Here is a 7,049-nt window from a genome sequence, read left to right as displayed (position 1 = left end):
ATTGAAATGTGGAGACAATGCGGAATGTAATTCCTTTTTACCTGTATACATATACAGGCGATCCCAGATATAACGTACCCGACAGTCACACGGATTGCGTTCGTTGTATCCGAAGATCATAGTAAGTGGACTTTTCCTTTTACAGCTAATTATGCAAATTCGAGAAAATATGGCGTTTATTTCTTAAATTATCCGTTATGCCGATAAGCAGAATTTTTAACGACGCTTTTCAAGTTCACCAGCGGAATCCTGCGCTCCTTGAGGAGAGCGCTGCTACCGGAGAGCTACTTAAGGGACGAGATAAATCACATCACGATTAAAACTTTCACGGCAGCTGCTGGTAGGTCAACATACTCTTCTTCAGGCGTCAGATATGCTTCATAGATGTGGCGGCGAAGTTAGCATAGCGCACGTGCGCTCAGAACGTGTTCTGTCTGCGCAATGCTTGCAGCGCAGAAGTTTGAGAGGCGATTAGGCAGGCAACGGAAACACGTGACCGGCTCGTCAAGCAACGTCTCCCACGTTACTAGCAAAACACTGACAGATCGCTGCCATTGATTGGTATCCACTGCGTGCAATAGCTGCTTCAACGCTGCCCCTGTCCTGCGGCCACTACGCTGCTCCTTCCGCCTCAGATATTTTGGTTAGCACGCATCCACGGTGGGCGAACAGCGCAACGGGGCGGGACAAAGATGAGTCAACACAAGCCTTGTTGCATTGTTGACCCACAACGAATGCTTACCAACTCGCCCAAATCTCAGCTTTACGCATTGCTTAGCGTGCACACACGAATGCAGTGATTAAGCTTGTAGCTCACTGGGGCGCCCGGACGTCAGTTAACTTACCTTAATTCAGCCTGTTTTAGTTTTTTTTTTTTTGGTCTCCGAGTTTCTTCGTAAAAAGCTGGGAGAGCACGGAGCTGGGGCTCGGGCGGTGGAGAGCTCGGGCTTAGTGGTCTGCGCGCAGACGAGAAGTGTGCGTTCGTGGTTCGTTCGGTGTCCGTGGTCCGAGAAACCACGAATAAAAAATCGCAACCAATACAGCTTATTGGGCTAAATGCGAAGTATGTGCGCCAGCACCTCACGTTTCATTTCGCTTCCGGTTCGAGGCTAGCGTTTCAAGTTCAGGCTTCAGGCAAAGATCGGCGAAATCGGCGATTCGGGACCTCAATGGCAGCGGCCACAAAATTTTGGGACCGCTTAACGCCCCTTAGGAGGGCACTGCGACAGCGGTGTGTTCTGGAACCACTGCGCACGGAAGGAAGTTGATGAAGCGACGACGTACAATGTATAGCGCGAGATATTGGCAGTTAAACACGAGCGGTGCTTAGCTGCAGTGATAGCATAGAGCTCTCGTGGAGTATCGCGGCCAGCGAAGCTGTCTTGTTAGCACCGCCTATGATTGAAAGGCCCAGTCGTGGTCAAATTTATTTTATTTCTGCAGATCTAACTGGCTTCTGACACTCAGACGATGGGTTTTTAGGAGATTGGAAGCCTCAGTGCTAGCGCACCAAAAATATTGGTAGTAATAAAGGTTGAGGCACCAAAGAAAGCACGCTTGCCCCTCCCCCCCCCCCTCGCCATTCTTTCTATCAACTGTTTAATAAATATGATTATTCCTCCACCTCCTCCAATACAGACCGAAAAAAAGAAGCCTGCAGCTCTCCTAAGTCCTGTGAACAACAGCAAGCTGGAATCATGTATCAATGCCAAATTGTACAGTCATGGAAAAAAAGTTTGCAGGATGCAGATTAGCGAAAAAAAATATTTCTGTGTTGCCTCGGCAGCTTGCGATATATTTTTGCAGAGGTTACAGCATGCGTGTGACAGCATGCTTCTGTACTTATTATTTGTCTGCTTTGCATGACCGCACTGAAATAAAGTTTTTCCCCCAAACTAGCACCTCGTAAAATTTTGCCCTTGACCGTATTGGCTGTACATACCTGCACATACCCGTCATATACGGGCACTTCAGCGTTTACGCCAAGGAAAGACTGTACGTGCAAGAATTCGTGGATGAACTTCGCGGTATCATAACAGCGCGCAACCAGCCCCAACCGATTGCCAAATGTTGCCGCATCGTCTATACGTTATTGTCCGACACACACGTGTGAAAAATATGAATTATGTCTCATATTTCCACTATTACATTCATGGAGCTGCTCAACGTCCTCGGCGACGGGGCAAGAGGTAAAAACAGCAGAACTAGAGAATGAAGGTGTGCTTACTGACGAGCTCGATGTTTGCTAATTGCAGTAGAGCGTGGTTCAGCGCACACACATTCCTGCAATGGAGCAGTCCAGGCATGACATGAATTACAGTGTAATTTTTTCAGTACTTGCTTTCCTAACCCATCTCAAGAACAAGCCCTCAAAGCGCTAAGCTAACTTGGTTGTTCGGCGCAGTTGCGTATCAAATTACTGCTTTAAATTTCATTGAAGAGAACAGTACACTGTTCGGTCCGCAGCCTCTTTTTTTGGCAAGTCTTTTTCAACACGGAAGGATGCTCCTGTGGGTACATTTTCTATCTTTTTTGGTTAAATTGTAGTCCCGGTGCATAATACAAATACAGGAAACTATCGAAAATCTGCACACGATGCATGGAAAAAAGCAGGCGCTTTATTTTCAGCTATGCAACATGAATTGCAAGGTACCGTGTGCGAACTGTTTATTGCGTTCAAATGTTGGTACTCTTCCGAACGGAAATGCACGAATTACGTCGGCCAGCTGTCAGTATCTCTGCTCAGACGTTTCCAGCTCATGCGGGTGCAAGTAGCATAAAAAAACGCTCTCTTTTTTAGATTTCTACATTTTATTGTGTTCAACTGCCCGTTCAATATTTAAACATCATTTGCCGAAGAAAGAAAATGCTAAGGCAGACTGACGTTATAACACTGAACCTTATAGGCATGATTTTTGGCATATTTAACTTACCCTGCTATGAGTTTAAAACAAAAAAAAACGTTATTCTTCGCTGAAAACTTGAGAGCTGGAAATCTTGGTGCTGGATTCGCACCACACAGCTACTGTATCAGAATGGTAAGATTTAATTGGCGTGGTCACTTCCTTGCTTTACTTTTCTTGTTTATAGCAGATCGCGTTCGAATGCCAGTAGCTGATTTAGGATAAGTGTCGCAAACAAAAGCTGTTCTGTTTCCTCCTTGTGGCAAGAAATGTTTGAAGCTCGTCATTGGCCAGTACCAATTATTATAGAGCAAAGGTTGTCGTAGCGAACAAAAGAACGACCCTAAGGAAAGGACAGATGGCATGGGCATAAACTAGGCGGTGTGTTCAGCCAGTCGCCGCATTTGCCATATTTGATAAGCCCTAAAATCCGCTCATTAAAACATGCACACTTCACACAGGAATATTACAACTGGTTTCGCGATACTGATACCTACGTCTTTACACTCTTCCCACACACTGAACTTTATCTTCTGAAGGTTGTTTTTTTTTTTTGACGTGATGACCGCATTAACAGTGGACTATATAATAAGATCTGAGTTTGTCTATAGCTGGCTTCTAATGCGACCCCGCGCTTTTCCATCTGCGCCTTTCTGTCTGGGCTGCTGTGCGCAAAAGCATCGGGTCAAGTATTTATTTCCGGTATACGGTCTCCTTGCGAGGCGCCTTTCAGCTTGCCAACCCTGCCAGCAAAATTTACCCACCCACGGTACATTACAACAACGGGGCTCGCAGGGGCCCCGTCACCGGGGCGCCGTCACCACCGCCACCCTTCCCGCTGCGTTTCAGTGTGAAAGCATTCATATTCACGTACGTGCGGTCTTGTGGCGTTGCCTACCAATGCGAGTTACTTCCTGGCCTTATGCGATTTACTCGGGTCAGCTCGGGTAGTAACTCTGGTCAGCTCGGGTAAGTTCAGAGGAGCGTCCCGCCAGCTGCGCAAGAGGTTGCTGCAACGTTGGTCGGGCACCCATGTTGCTTGGGTCGGACACCCTACCTGTGACTGTGACAGAAACAGCCGCCTTCCAATGCAGTGCACATCTCCCCACCGCTGCGCCAATCCGCTTGTAGGGGTATGGGCACTCGCCGCTTTCTATGAATGAATGCTAAGTGGAGAATTACCTATTGTAAATATACTGTTTCGTGGCGGCGTGGCGGCGTTATAGGCGTGGTGAACGATGACAGACAGATAATTTTCTGGCCGCTGGCCTAGCGCGAGCGCTCCATCCCCGCGCTGCTGCCAGCTTCGTCGTCTTCGTCACAATATTACCATTAACGCACTAAAGATACACGTCATACCCTTAAGGCTGAGCTTATAACACCCCCCCCCCCCCCCTCAGTTGTGTAATGAACACCTACTTTCCTATGTCTACTAGGTTTAACTTTAAACAACCATAAACCCCGGCCATGTTTTTTAACTGCCCATTTTTTTCACAGGATTCCGGAGTGAGCACTTCAGCAGAATCGTCAGCAGCATACAGCGCTTCCTTCCTTATGCAATTCCGAGCCGATCTTTGGTGGAAAAAATTTGTACGTGCGCTCATAGGAACGCTCATAGCTCATAGCATTAAACTCATAGCAACGTGATCAGCGGCTGTACCTGAAAGGAGTCGTATCCTTGTGGGCAGCAGAAATTACGTTTTAGAGCACCAAGGTCAATTAATTAATACTACGCAAGTGAGAATTCTTAAATTAAACGATTAGCGATTTTTTATTCATCGTTTATGCGGTAATCAATTAAATTTCCAATAAGTACAAGCGGCACCTAAAAACCTTTACGCGACTATTTTCTCGAAAGGATGGGTGATAAATTTCGGGTAAGGCAGATTTTCTTCCTAAACACAGGGGCCCTGCAAACGTCCATTTCTTAAGTGCGTCTTTAGTTGACACGGGCAGTACCTGACACTAATGGATTGAAGCGCAAATGACTGCAGAGTGTCATTTATCGGTAATAATGAGAACTCTTAGTGACATTTATCTGTATTGATCAGAATTCTTATCGGCATCTTCTCAGACAGAACGATGTGTTGGGTGCGCCTGCTGCTTCTTTCAGTAATGCTGCTTGCCATTGTTAAGTAAGTGGAAGAGATTTCGTGAGGACCCCTGTAGCTGGAGTTTTTCGAAGTGAATTATCGATAAGGAATGACAGGTATGAAGTTTTACAAAGTCATAAGTAATGACCACAAGCATTTTAGCTAGCTGTGTAACTGCCAAAAGTAATTACCATGATCTAGATGTGTACTTTTCATGGCCACAGTTCTACCGTATATTTTTTGCAACAGTTTACGGAACATAAGTTATTTCACAACATTTACAAATTCTATGGACGAAAGACCCCCCTGATATTTAAATTTCACGAAAAAAAATGAATTAAAGGAAAGACAGAAAGAGAGAGTGCTGCATGCTGTGCCGCTCAGTGTTGCCAGGAACTTTGCGCACTGCCTTTTCACAAGATGTGCGACTACAATACTCGCTGTGGTAATGAGAGTAAGCCACCCGTAGAGTATACGATCTTAAGACCACTTGACGAAGCGAGCAAAGCAGCATCAAGTGATAAAAATAGCTTTTCTGGGAGATAGTAAAAGGTTTCCTATCCAAAAAATTTGCTTTCTGCGACAACGTTCCCACGCAAAACATTAAGACGGAATGAGAGCCTGTAATAGGATTCGAGGGAAAAGATATGGCCGCTGTCTTCTTTATTTTTTACGTCGAGACATGGGGAAAAAATCTACAGAAAATAAACAGCTTCACACAAAGAAAGAGTTTCAGGAAGAACCAGAGCGCACGCCAGAGGCGTTAGGAACACTGAATTGCCCTGAGAATTTCAGCAACGCGCTCTTTGCCACTCTAACAGCTGCGTGATGCGTGGAACACTGAGAGCTTTTATTTGAAAATATTTGATGGTCATCGAGATGCAAAAAATTGTGCTGAAAGCGATAGCCTCCTGAAAAGCGACTCAATGGAGGATTGAGAACCGGGAGAAACAATTTTATTGCAGCTATACACGCTGCAAGCAGCAGAAAGAAATCACCACGAGAAAACAATATACCAATTTGTAAGAATGACACTCCGACCAACAATAGACTCTGAAGTGCGACTTCGCCTCGGGAAAATTTGAATTCAAATTAGCACTGCGGTACGTGGTCAAAGGTTCACAACCAGATGCACATGAAACGTATCGCTGCCGTTTTGATGACACAAAGCGTGCCAGTTAGGTGTTATATGTTTCTAACGTTGTACTACTTTGGAAGGCAACCGGCTGTGATATTCCGTTTCGGTTTCCTGCACCACACGCTCTATTGTTACGATGACGGTCGATGATTCCTTAGTAAACAGAAATAATCACTGAAGACTAACTGCATAATCTCGTTCAATCATATCACTAGTGGCATGGGTGTTAGGGCTACCTTACTTTTACGAACAAGAGCTCAGAGTACAGATGCTTTGTCAGATTGGAGGTACGAATAGCAATGGGAAGCTGCAGTTCGCAATACACACCGCGACATGTTTTGTAGTCGTAGGAACTTTACTGTCACGGTCATTGACTTGAGCTGAGGGCGCTGGAGATTGTGGCCTGGCCACAGCTTGGCAAAACGCATGTATTCCATGCTCTTTCTGTGGAAAAAGAAGAAAGCCTGGTGGAACTTTTCAAGTGTTGTCTACGGAGCTGGAATTCTCAGATATTCCTTGAAAAGGCGGTTCACTTAAAGCAGCGAACTGCACCAAAGGCGTGAGATCGCATGTAAGCCAGCGAGCGCTTTGTATCACAGGTATAATACACCATGTCCGACCTATTCTGGCCGGACTGCAGCGTTGGTCGCAAAATACGCGGGTAAGATATATTACATATTAAGGCGAAAGCCTTTAATGGCCCATACTCGCGGTGTCCGCCCGTCCGTGAAACTCTTCAACTCGATACGAAAAAATCTTTGTCCACGATAGCATTCGAACCGCCATCCTTCCGTTCCGCACCCGAGCGTGCTAACGGCTACGTCACTTCTTGCCAACGCATATGCAGTTCAACTTGTCTAGGGCGCTGGAGAGTGTTGGTAGAAAGGCGTCGAATCCGACGGATGCCTCCCAAAC

Source organism: Amblyomma americanum, chromosome 5 (assembly GCF_052857255.1).
Source record: "Amblyomma americanum isolate KBUSLIRL-KWMA chromosome 5, ASM5285725v1, whole genome shotgun sequence".
In the NCBI taxonomy this organism is placed as follows: domain Eukaryota; kingdom Metazoa; phylum Arthropoda; class Arachnida; order Ixodida; family Ixodidae; genus Amblyomma; species Amblyomma americanum.
This window is presented reverse-complemented; position numbering follows the sequence as displayed.